Consider the following 14,189-nt stretch of genomic DNA (forward strand, 5'->3'; position numbering starts at 1 on the left):
CATCGATGGGAATGGCTCAGTCTACAGGGGATCAGAGGAACGGACATGCTCAGATCGACAGACCCATGTAGGGGGCTCAGACCCTCAGATGCTGGTGACAGAGGTGACGTCAATCACAGAGGAGTGAAGGTGTGATCAGGGGCCCCAGGGGGGTGGTTTATGTCTCACTTCCTCGTGGGCACACAGCACTGAGTACACTGAGGTCTCTGTCATATGTGTGACAGTAACAATCACCTCGTCCTCAGGCTGGAGCCCACAGATGGTCAAAGAGACCATGTTGCCTGACTTGGAGACAGAGAATCATCTGGAATCTCTCAGGGCCTGGTACTTCCAAGAGTCAGAGTTTTGGGGCAGCACCACTGACAGCTGGAACCAACACACACTATGGGATCCAATGTTGCTGTTCCCGGAGCAGGAGATGGTGACCTCCTGGTCCAGGGTCCCTGACACCGAGGATGGCTGGGTCAGCAAAGACCGTGCCCAGGACCCTGAAATGAGGGACACAGAGTCACAGAGGTGGAGAGTCAGGGCCCTTCCCACACCCCAGGCTGGACACCAAGGGGAAGGAAACGTCCCTGTATCCTCCTAGGGACCCGACCTGACCCCAGAGTCCAGTCACCTGTGAGTGAGTGAGGAGGGTGAGGAGAGGGGTCTGGACCATGACAGAGACACCCCAGAGCTCTCTCTCCCTCCCCCAGATGACACAGGGCTGCCCAATTATCTATCCCTCATCCCTTCCCTCACTCTGATGGGAGCAAGAGCCCTTCATCCAAATTGTTTCCCCTTCTCCTCCCCTCACCTCTCCCAGCCTGTCTGTGAACCAAGATTCAATCCCCTTTGCCTTGGAGTTTATCATTGGATGACATGGAACTGGTAACTTATGATATGGGCTCTTCTGGGACCTTGGGAGGAAGGATCTGCTGGGGCCCAGGGGTCACTGAGCAGAGGGCACCAGCTAAGCAGCCAGGTGCTTGGGTCACAGCTCTCTCTCATCACATGTGGTTCAGACACATGCCCACCGCGCCCCCTGCTGGCCCTGGTGCGCTTTGCACCATGTCAGAATACACTGTCAGCATCCCAACTGCAGGAGGGCAGGGCCTCCCTAAGCATTGCCTTCTCCACAGTCCCCTCCTCACAAAGGGGTGGGACCCTCACCCAGGCCTTCACTGGGCTGCAACCTCCTCCCCACACTGACTCCTCAGTTTCATAGAGAGGCCTCCTCACATGGTGGGCTCACTGATGCCCCTTCAGTTGTTACACAGTGGAGCGCAGGGCCCTGAGAACTGGCCCCAGAGGGACAATTTGTGCTGCTTTCTCACAGCAGAAGGACAAAGGCCCTGAGACCAGCCACGTCTCACTGTTTGGGAAGGTGGAGGCACTCCCCCTCTCTCTGACCCCACTTTCCACTGAGGCAGGTGCAGGCCCCTGGACCCTCCCCCTTCATGCCTCTCATGTCCCCCCTGGTGGGGATGGGGGTCCATCAACAGGAACAAGGCAGGGAGGTATTGAGAAGAGGCTGTTCTTCATCCTCAGAAAGACAGAGGTCGGCTGCTCTGGGACCCACCTCTCAGCACAGCTGTCCAGGATGACGCTGGGGCTGCAGCCCTGGGACCTAAGGGGATGGGGCTCCACGAAGAGGGCAGCGTCCCCAGGGTGAAACTGAGACCCTTGTAGGAGGGAGAGACTGAGGAGTGAAGGGGGCTTAAGGATTGAGACCCCAGGAGACAAGGAAAGCAGACTTTGAGTGACTGAGCCATGGCTGAGTGACAGGAGAAGGGAAGTTTCACACCATCCTCTGGCCCACAGGGACCCTCACATCAGAAGATGACAATGACCACACATTAGAGCGGATGGAGCTGAGGTGATGGGCTACTTTGAGCAGGGGTCATGCTAGAGGTCCGGGGACCTGCACAGCTGCCTCTATTTATCCCCACCAGGCACCTTCTTAAGGAAACATTCAGAAAGGTGTATTTTGCCTACTCTTTTCCTTTTATTTCTTTCTCTCTCCCTTCCACACACACACACACACACACACACACACACAAATATAGGTAGAAATGTGTCGTGAATCAGCCATGATGGGCATTCGTACTGAAGAATTTCGTACCATGAAAGAGACCAACTTTGCTTTAAACTTGGCTACTCTCTCACTTTTGTCCTAAAATTTTTACCTGTTCTGTGTATTTTGTGTATCATCACTTCTCTTCCTATGTATAGTTTTCGTGAAAAAATAATAAACGTGTGTGATTGAGCATCAATTTATTAACTAGAACACAGCTTTAATCTTACTCTTTTTTGTATCTAAAATACTCCATTTACAAAATAATTATGTAATTTTTTACCCAACCTGTTCACTCTAACAGAACTGTACTAGTGAAAATATTGTGATATTTCTTTACTAATTTCTCAGTGAATAATTTAGCCTTTCACAGTGACAATGAACACAAATTTCTCAGTGAATTCATAGAGATAGGAAGTTCACTAAATACATAGTCTCCGTTGCATAGAGAGAAAAAGTAGGTAATATATAGAGATGACTAGAGAAGAATTTACATAATTTGATAACTCAGATAAATATGGCTTTTCAAATGGAATTTCCAATGATTCTATTTCCAAATGTGTGGAGGTATAATTAACAAGTAAATATTGTATTATATTTAAGGTGTGAAATGTGTGATTTAATACATATATACACACACATTTTCAAATGATTACCACAATAAGTTAATTAACACATCCATCACCTTTTTGTATTTGGTGAGAATACTTAAGATCTACTCTCTTAACAAGTTTAAAGTGTTCAACAATGTATTATTAACTATAGTCACCATGCTATATATTAGAGCCTCAGAAATTATTCATCTTTTTTTTTTTGAGGAAGATTATCCCTGAGCTAACATCTGCCGCCAATCCTCCTCTTTTTGCGGAGGAAGATTGGCCCTGAGCTAACATCCGTGCCCATCTTCCTCTACTTTATATGTAGAAGGCCTGCCATAGCACGGCTTGACAAGTGATGCGTAGGTCCGTGCCTGGGATCCGAAACAGCAAACCCTGGGACACTGAAGCGGAGTGCATGAACTTAAATGCTGTGCCACTGGGCCAGCCCCAGCAATTATTCATATTAATACTGAAAATGTATACCATTTGCTACTTTTCATTTAAATAGGAACAAATTTTATGTTCTTTGTCCTAGAAATGTCAGGTGACATCTCAGAAATGGTAGAAATGGGTGGGTTGGTATTTCAAATAAAAAAAAATGTACTGTATTTATTTCCATCACGTCAGCTTTTAGGCCTCTCACTCTGAAATTTTCACTCTCCACTATAGTTGGGGTGCAGGTCTTTTTCCTACATATAGCTCGTTTCCAGAAACAGAGAACAATTATTGTGACACTCTATTCAATTTTTCAAACAAACTATTTACTCTTCAATGATGCACTACAAGATATAAAAACACACTTATATAGAGAACACCAGGTGGGCGCCACAGTGTGGGGCATATGTTCACTCTGAAAATCCTATGATGACCCATCTCAGTGGTTCTGTGCTGATGGACACCTTGTCCTCCATTTTGTCACTCTGTCAGTGGGGAGGTCAGATTTGATGGCAGGTGAACAGTTCTTAGCTTTATACCAAGAGTCCTCCAAGATGGGAAACCAGCACTGCTGCTCTAGAAGTATGTTCACAAGGATTCTGTGAATGTGGTGACAACAAATGGGCTGTCTAACTCTTCTCAGAATATTTGACACTACTTTTCATGTCCCCTTCTCCAATACATTATGCAGAGTTATAAATGCATCTTATAATTTTCTTTTATTCCTCAGTTTATATTTTTGAAACTTCATTCAAATTGGTTGTGTTAAATTGTGTATCCATTTAGAAAAATGTACAATTTCCTAATTCCAATCTTGAACACTCTCCTCCAGAGAATATAAACAGTGAGAACACACCCAGCCCAAAATACCTGAATTCAACACACAGAGGAGCTGGAGCCAAGAATCAGGTGCTGTATTTCCTGGGGAAGAGTGACAGGCAGGGTTCCCACTGTAGGGGAGGATGACAATTCCTCTACCCTCTACGTCCTTCTGGTTAGTCTAAGAATTAAGTTGACATGAGACAGGATAACAGGAGAAAAATCAAAGTACAATAACATGTACACATGAAATAAATGCAGGAAAACCGAGTAACTCACCAAAATGGCCAAAGCCAGCACCTTAAATACCATCTTCAATGAAATAAGATATAGATAAAGAAAACACAAACCAATAAACAAAACAACACAAAAATATCCCTAATAAATATTTACACAAAAGTCCAACCTCCCCCCAAAAAAACATACCAGCAAACCAAATTCAACTGTACCTTAAAAAATTTATACATTATGAACAAGTAAGATATTTGCTAGAATGCAAGGATGGTTTAACATAAGAAAATCAATCAGTGTAATATAGTACATTAACAGTATGAAGGACAAAAAACACATGATCCTCTCAATTGATGTATAAGAAGCATTCAACAAGTTTCAACACTCTTTCATGATAAAAACAAGACCAAAAAATTCAACCAACTCAAAATAGAAGGGCCCTACCTCAAGATAATAAAGGTCATATATGGCAGAATCACAGCTAACATTGTACCAGATGATGAAAAGCTGAAAGTTTTTCCTCTAAGATCAGAAAGAACACAAGGATGCCCACTCTCACCACTTCTACTGACTATACCACTGGAAGTCCTGGCTAGAGCAATTAGGCAAGAAGAAGAAATAAAAGACATCCAAATCAGAAAGGAACAGTTAAAACTGTCTCTGCAGATGATAGGATATTATATATAGATAACTCTAAAGACTCCACCAAAACCTGTTAGAATAAACAAACAAATTTAGAACATTTTCAGAATACAAAAACAAAATACAAAAGTCAGTTGTGCTTCCACACACTAACAACACACTACCTGCAAAAGAAATTTGGAAAACAATCCCATTTACAATGACATCAAAATGAATAAAATGCTTAGAAATAAATTTAACCAAGGAACTGAAACATCTGCACAGTGACAACTAAAGAACATTGATGAAATAAATTGAAAAAGACACAAATCAACAGAAAGATATCCAATGTCCATTGGAAAAATTAGTATTGGTAAAACATCTATACTACCTAAGGTGTTATATAGACTCAGTGCAATTACTTTCAAAATCCAAATGCTATCTGATACAGAAAGAAAAATATTTGACCATAAACTTTACATGGAACCACGAAATACCTCAAACAGAAAAAAACAATGTTGAGAAAGAACAAAGCTGGAGGTCTCATAATTCCTGATTTCAAAACATATTGCAAAGCTACAATAGTCAATGAAGTATTACACTGGAAGAAAGACAGACATCTATACAAATGAAACAGAATAGAGAGCCCAGAAATAAAGTCACGCATAGATGGTCAACTGATCTTCAACAAGGTTGCCAAGAATACACAATGGAGAAACGATAGCTCTCCAAAAAAGGTTTGCAGAAAACTGAATATGCATATTCAAAAGAATAAAACTGAGGAGTCTGATCTAACACCATACACAGAAATGATTTCCAAGTGGATTAGAATTAAACATAATAGTGGAGACTGTAAAAGTGTTAGAAGAAAACAGAATAAAAGGATAATGACATTGGTGTTGGCAATGATTTCTTGGGCATGACATCAAATCACAGGACACAAAAACAAAAATTAGAAAAGGGAGGTCACAATTATCTGAAAATATACACAGCAAAGGAAACAGCAAGTGAAAAGACAACTTATAGAATGGGAAAAGAATATTTGTAAGCTATATATCTGATATGAGGTTATTATAAAAAATACATAAAAGAACACCTATGACATAACAGAAAAAGTCAAATAACCTGATTGAAAAATGGGTAAATGTTTGATGTAAAGTGATGCAGCCACTGTGGAAAATAGTACAGGGTTTCCTCAAAAACCAAAAGTACAACTACTATATGATGCCGCTCTCCCACTTCTGGGTACTTATCTAAAAAATTGAAATCAGGATCACAAAGAGAAAATTTCACTCCTGTGTTCATTGCAGCATTACGCACAATATTCATGAGGTAGAAACAATGTAAATGTCCTCTGACAAATGAAACAGTAAGGAAAAAATAATATATACATGCAATGGAATATAATTCAGTGAGGAACCAAAAAAACAAAAAGGAAATCCTGCCATATGCTACAACATGAATGAACCTCAAGGGGCATTATGCTAAGTGAAATAAGCCAGACACAGAAGGACAAATACTGTAATACGGCACGGTTCCAGTTATACGAGATTTCTAAAATAGTCAAACTCATCCAAATGCTGCAGGAGCAGCAACGGTACTCATGTCTTAGCCCTTGCCCTTTCTCCAGCAGTGGCAAATGGCACCTGAGACCTGAGGCTTCAGGAGCCACAGCAGAACCCACGACCCAGCCCCCAGTGGTGGCACTCCTGACACACACTCTACCAGCAGCAGGGAATGTCTACAAGACCCTGGTCACCCAGCAGTGACAGTGACACCTGTGAACCTACTGCTCCTGGCAGCAATGCTGCCATAAAACCTGGGAGCAGCAGCACAAGTGAAGCACAGGGCAGCCTCACCCAAGCCCAGGGAGAGCCAGTGGGAAAATATGACACTCAGGAGACTCCAAATGCAGAGGAAGTGTTTGCAGGCTGGTCACCCTGATGGTGACACCTGAGAATGCAGGAACATCATAAACATCAAGGCACCAACAACCTTGGAATCACAAGCAGCACAGGGACGGTACTGACAATGCCTCTGCAGTGGCAGTGGATGGTGAAGTGTGCAGGCTCTCAAAAACATGCAGAAGCAGCCTAGAATCAAAGTACCCAAAGTCTTACCCAAATAAGAAAGGTGTTTACTGCCACAAATGCACTGGCAGAGAATCAACTCATCAAGCACCATGAAGAACTACAGTAACAAGGCAGAATAAAAAGGAAATGAGAAGTCTCTAGAAATCAAACTGGAAGTCATGGAAGACTGCCATCTGACTGACAGGGAACTCAAATAGCTGTCATGAAGACACTCAATGAGCTAGAAGAAAACTCAGACAATTCAATGAGCTCAGAAATAAAATTAATGAAGAGAAGGAGTACATCATCAAAGAGACTCAAACTTTCAAGAAACAAACAAACAGAAATTCAGGAGAAGAACATGATAAATGAGATGAAAAATAAAGTAGAAAGCACTGGAAATACAGCAGCCCATATCAAAGAGAGAAGTAGCAAACTCAAAGATAGAGACGTAGAAATGATTCAGGTAGAAGAGGAGAGAGAACTAACATTTTTTAAAAAATAAAGAAATTCTATGAGGAATATATGAGTCAATTAGGAAAAGCAACATAAGGATAACAGGTATCCCAGAAGGAGAAGAGAATGAGAAAGGAGCAGAGAGCTTAGTCAAAGAAACAATAGCTGAGAATTTCCCAATCCTGAGGAAAGAACTGGATATACCAGTACATGAAAGAAATAGAACTCCTAATTATCTCAATGCAAAAAGACCTCTCCAAGGCATGTAACATTAAAACTGTCAAAAGTCAATGATGAGAAAGAATATTGAGGGTGGCCAGAGAGATGAAAATAATTTACAAAGGGAACCCCCATGAAGCTATCAACAAATTCTTCAGCAGAAACTCTACAGGCTAGGAGAGAGTGGAATGATATATTCAAAATATTGAAAGACAAACACTATCAGCCAAAAATACTCTATCCAGCAAAGTTCTCCTTCAGATATAAAGGAGAAACAAAGGCTTTCACAAACAAATCTGAGAGAGTTTATCACCAGTAGACCTCCCTTACAAGAAAAGTTCAAAGGAGCATCGTACCTGAAACTAAAAGGAAAAGGTTGACAAGATTTCAGCTTGGTGATAAAGACACAGACAGAATCAGAAAATTGCAACTCTATATCATACTAAGTAAACAGTTATACCATAAAGGCTAAATGGGAAAAAAAACACATCAAAAATAACTATAACCACTTTAATATAACAAACTCACCACACATAAAGGATAATTTGTGACAATAAAAACATAGAACAGGATGAAGAAAAGGATAGTATCTTCATAGGCTAATGGAGATAAAGTGCTATCAGGAGAAAAAGGACCTCTCATCTAGGAGATCTTTTATACAAACCTTATGTTAACCACAAAACTGGAAAATCAGAGCAGAGTCATAAATCATAAATAAAAAGGAAAATGAGAAAAACATCACAAAAACCCAGCAGACTGAAACTGCAGACAGAATTACAAGGAAAAAGAAACAAGGAAACACAGAACAACCAGATAACAATAGATAAAATAGCAGTATTAAACCCTCGCATATCAATAATCACTCTAAATGGGAATAGATTGAATTCATCAATCAAAAGACACAGAGTGGCTGGATAGATTAAAAGACAAGACCCAATAATATGCTGCCTCCAAGAGAGCTAAGTCAGGTCTAAAGACACACAAAGGCTCAGAATGAATGGATGGAAGATAATACTCCAAGCAAATAGCAACTGAAAGACAGTAGGTGTCACCACACTTATATTAGACGAAATAGACTTCAAGCCAAAAAAGATAGCAAGAGACAAAGGTGAGCATTCTATAATGATAAAAGGGACATTCCACCCAGAAGACATGACATATTCATATGTATGCATCAAACATAGGAGCACCAAACGATATAAAGGAACTATTAGCAGAAGTAAAGAGAGAAATTGACAGCAACAGAATAATAGTAGGGAACTTTAACACCCTACTTACAATAATGGATAGATCATCCAGACAGAAAGTCAACAAGGAAACATTGGCATTAAAGCAAACACTAGACCAGATGGACTTTCTCTCTCTCTATATATAATATTCTACTGTAAAGTACCAGCATAGATATTCTAAACATTCTTCTCAAGTGCACATGGAACATTCTCAAAGATAGACCATATGTTGGAAAAGAAAATAAGCATCAATAAATTTAAGAAGATTGAAATCATATCAAGCATCTTTTCTGACCACAGTGGTGTGAAATTAGAAATCAACTAGGAGAAGAAAACTAGAAAACTCACAAATACATGGAGACTAAACTACATGCTACTGAACAACTATTGGATCAATGAAGAAATCAAAGGAGAAATAAAAAAAACACCCGGAGACAAATGAAATTGAAAACACAACATACGAAAACTTACAGGATGCAGTAAAAGCAGTATGGAGAAAAAACAGGAAAAATCTCAAATAAATAATCTAACTCTACCTAAAAGAAGTAGGAGAAAAAAGACAAATAAGCCCAAAGTCAGCAGAAGGAAGGAAATAATAAAAATCAGATCAGACATAAATGAAATATAGACTAAAAAAAGAAAAGAAAGGATCCATGAAAATAAGAGCTGCTTCTTCAAAAAGAAAAACAAAATTGACAAACCCTTAGCAAGACTCACAAATAAAAAAAGAATGTTCAAATAAAATGAGAAATGAAAGAAGAGAAATTACAACAGATACTACAGAAATAGAAAAGATTATTTGAAAATACTAAGAAAAGCCATATGCCAAAATATTGAATAACCCAGAAGAATAAGATAAATTCTTAGAATCATATAACCTCCTGCAGCTGAATCAAGAAGAAATAAAGAGCCTGAATAGATCAGTCACTAGTAAGAAAGCTAAAACAGTAAGACACACCTCCCAGAAAACAAAAGTCCAGGACCAAATGGCTTCTCTGGTGAATTCTACCAAACTTTCAAAGACTTAATATTTATCCTTATGAAATTCTTCCAAAAAGTTGAAGAGGATGGGACACTCCCTAACTCAGTTTATGAGGCCAACATTACCCTAAAACTAAAGCCAGATAAGGACAATGCGAAAAAGGAAAGTTACAGACTGATATTGCTGATGAACACAGACGCAAAAATCCCTAACAAAATATTAGCAAATCAAATACAACAATACATTAAAAGAATCGTACACCATGATGAATTGGGATTTATTCCAGGGATGCAGGGATGGTTCAACATCATCCACAAAACAATCAATGTGAGACACCACATTAACAAAATGAAGAATAAAAAACTCATGAACATCTCAATAGATGCAGAGAAAGCACTTGTCAAGATCCAATATCCAATTATGATAATGACTCTCAATAAAGTAGGAATAGAAGGAAAGTACCTGAATGTAAAAAAGGCCATATACCACAAACCCTCAGCCAACATCACACTCAATGGTGAAAAAGTGAAAGCTATTCCTCTAAAGACAGGAATGAGACAAGGATGTACACTCTCACCATTATATTCCACATAGTATTAGAAGTCCTAGCCAGAGAATTTAGGCAATAAAAAGAAATAAAAAGGATCTGAATTGGAAAGGAAGAAGTTAAACTGTCACTAGTTTTGGATGGCATGATTTTCTATGTAGAAAACCCTAAAGAATTAACCAAAAACTACTAGAAATAATTAATGAATACAGTAAAGTTTCAGGGTACAAAATCAACATATGAAAATCAGTTGTATTTCTATACACTAACAAGGAACTAGCAGAGAGAGAAATCAAAAATAAAAATCCATTTACAGTCTCAAAAAAGTGAATAAAATACCTACGAATAAATTTAACCAAGGAGGTCAAAGACCCATACACTGAAAAATATGACACTATTGAAAGAAATTGAAGAAGACATAAAGAAATGGAAAGCTATTCCACGTACATGTACTGGAAGAATAAACATAGTTCAAATGTCTTTATTACATAAAGCAATCTGCAGAATCAATGCACTGTGAATGAGAATCTCAACAACATTTTTCATGGAAATACAATGATGAATCCTAAAATTTATATGGAACAACACAAAACTCTGAATAGCCAAAGGAATCCTGAGAGAAAAGAACAAAGCTGGAGGTATCACACTTCCTGAATTCAAAATAGACTACAAAGCTACAGTAATCAAAACAGCATGGTAGTGGCAGAAAAACAGACACTCAGATCAATGGAACAGAATTGAGAGCCCAGAAATAAACCACGCATCCATGGGCAGCTAATTTCCGACAAAGGAACCAAGAACGTACAAGAGAGAAAGGAAAGTCTTCAAAAAATGGTGTTGTGAAAATTGGACAGTCACATGGAAAAGAATGAAAGTAGACCATTATCTTACACCATACACAAAAATTAACTCAAAATGGATTAAAGACTTGAATGTAAGATCTGAAATCATAAAAGTCCTAGAAGAAAACACAAGCAATATACTCTTAAATGTCAGCTTTAGTATCTTTTTGAATATCATGCACCCTTAGGCAAGAGTAACAAAAGGAAAAATAAACACATGGGACTACATCAAACTAAAAAGCTTCTGCATAGCAAAGGAAACCATCAACAAAATGCAAAGACAAACTAAGTTAGGAGAAGATGTTTGCATTAATATTTGGATTAGTATCCAAAATACATAAAGAATTCATACAACTCAACATCAACAGTAAAACCCAATTAAATAATGGGCAGAAGATCTGAACAGACATTTTTCCAAAGAAGATATACAGATGAACAACAGGCACTTGAAAAGATTAGGGAAATGCAAATCAAAGCTACAGTGAGATACCCCCTCACACCCAAGCAGAATGGCTATTCAAACAGACAAGAAATAGCAAGTGTGTTTTAGGACGTGGAGAAAGGAGAACCTCATATACTGCTGGTGGGATGTTAACTGTTGTAGCCACTTTGGAAAACAGGATGGAGATGCCTCAAAAACTAATACTTGAACTACCATATGAAAGAAAGAAAGATGGAATCCTTTCTCCCCCAATCCTAACTCCCTATGGCTTTTCATCCCAGATAGCCAATTTCTTTGCAAACTTATTAAGACTTAAAAGAAATTACACTGTTTAAATCTCCACGATAAACTTCCTGGGAGGCATAATGGATCTAGAAAGGAGATCCTCTCTGCCCCAAATGATCGCAGGAAAGCGGGAAGGAGCATTTTGAGGACAAGCTGGCACAAAAAGCACGGCTCTCCACTCCTAATCATCTGTTTTCATTATGGTAAAATATGTATAACCCAAAATTTACCGTTCCGACCGTCTTTAAGTGTGCACGCAGCGGCATTAAGTCCATCCGCAATGCTGTGCAGCCATGACCACTACCCTTTTCCAGAACATTCCCCATCTCATACAAACCCTGTTCCCATTGAACATGAACGCCCAGCCCCCCCCTCAGGCCCTGGGACCCTCGGGTCCGCTCTCTGACCGTTGATCCGCCTGCTCCAGCTTCTCACGTCAGTGACATCCGCCCTTCAGTTCCACCCTCTCAACCACCACATCTATGGTTTGTAGTTTTCTCTCAAAACTGCCCCAAATGACACCGACAGGAAATGCAACTGCAAAACAGTGATTTTCCGTGATCGCTATCACATCAATCGATGATAAAGCCGTTGACAAACTACTTTCTGCAGTTTTTGAAATTTCAATATTACCCAAAAGACCTAAATGACGAGGCTGTTTAGAGTTGAAATCCTGCACAATTCGCCCAATTTTACCCTCGTGCTTCCCAAAGCCTCAAGTTAAATGAGCCAAACCCACTGACTCCGGGCTCAGGAGCCACTCGGACGCCCTGAGCCCCGCCCTGTGCCCCCTCGGCCGGACCTGGAGCCCTCGGTCCCTGAGGACAAACCTGCACATCCTCCTCAGGGGGCACGCGGGGCGGCCACACCTTCCAGTCAGTCAGCGCGTTCAGGACGAGGAGCGCGAGCGGAGTCTGGTCCCTGCTCAGCGCCCGCGACTGTCACCTGCCACACACGACCGGGGTCGGCGCCCTCACCGGGGTCCAGGCTCTGAGGGGCCGCTGCCGCCAACGTCCCCGCTGCCAAGTCCGCTGACGCCCAACTGCCGCCGCCGCCGCCGGCTCTGAGGGCCCTGGGGGAGGGGCTGGCCGCTGCGGCCCCGCCTCCAAGCGCCGACCACGCCCCTGACACGCCCACCGCGGACTTCCGGCTGGCGGGGGAATCCGCTTCTCACCTCAGGGCCAGTTCCTTTAGCGCCCTCTCTGGTCGCGGTGAGTAATGCAGGAGGGCTGTGCAGGGCTGCGTGATGGACATCCAAAATGCCGCCAACCACGCCTACCGTGTGCTCTTGATCTGCGTCTATCCTTCTACCAAAACCATTCAGCTCTGAACGCTCTAACTTTGACTTTTACAAGCTTGTGGCCTTATTTCTCCCACTTTATTCTCTTATTTAAGTGTTTTAGCTATGCGTGCTCCTTAGCTTTTCCATACACATTTTGGCATAATTTTTTCTGTATCTACAAAATGTCTTGTTGAGATTTTGATGGGAATTATATTAAATACATATATCAATTTAAAAGAAAATTGACTTCTTTACAATACTAAATTTTCCGACTCACGAATGTACTGCATCTCTCCATTTATTTAGATCGACTTTTTTTGATTAATTTCATCTGCATTTGAAAGTTCTCAGAATCCAAGATCTGTACAAGACTTCTACAAATTTTTTGTGTATTTCTTAGAATTACACTTAAGTTTTTCATCTTTGAAGAATAGTAACTGATTATATACTTTAAATTTCTGCCAATGCTGTCATTGCTAGTATACTGAAATACAAATGATTTTTGTATACTAATTTTGTGGCCTCCAAATTTGGTGAAGCCACTTATTACTTATAGAAATTTTCATTTGTAGATTCCGTGGAAATTTCTATGGAAACAGTCATGTCCTTTGCAAAAAAGGCATGGTTGCATTTCTTCTTTTTCTATATGTATGTCTTTTCTTTCCTTGTCTCATTGCACTCACTGGAACTTCCAGTATGATATTAAATAAGAGTAGTGAGGATGGGCCTCCTTGCCTTGTTCTCAGTGATAGCAGGAAAGTGTTAAATATTTCCTTCTTAGGGATACTGATAGCTGTAGGTTTTTGTGGATCAATTTTATCAGGGTGAGGCTGTTCTTTATGCCTAACATACTGAGATTTTTTTAATCATGTGTTAAATTTTGTCAAATTGTTTTATATATTGATTGATATGATCATGTGATTTTTCTTCTTTAATCTTTTCATATGGTTAATTACGTTGATTGATTTTTCATATTGAGCTAGGCTTGCATCCCTGCAGTAATACACAGTTGGACATGCTATATAATTCATTTTATATATTGCAAAATATAATTTGATAATATATTAGG

This window comes from Equus przewalskii, chromosome 7, assembly GCF_037783145.1.
Source record: "Equus przewalskii isolate Varuska chromosome 7, EquPr2, whole genome shotgun sequence".
In the NCBI taxonomy this organism is placed as follows: Eukaryota; Metazoa; Chordata; class Mammalia; order Perissodactyla; family Equidae; genus Equus; species Equus przewalskii.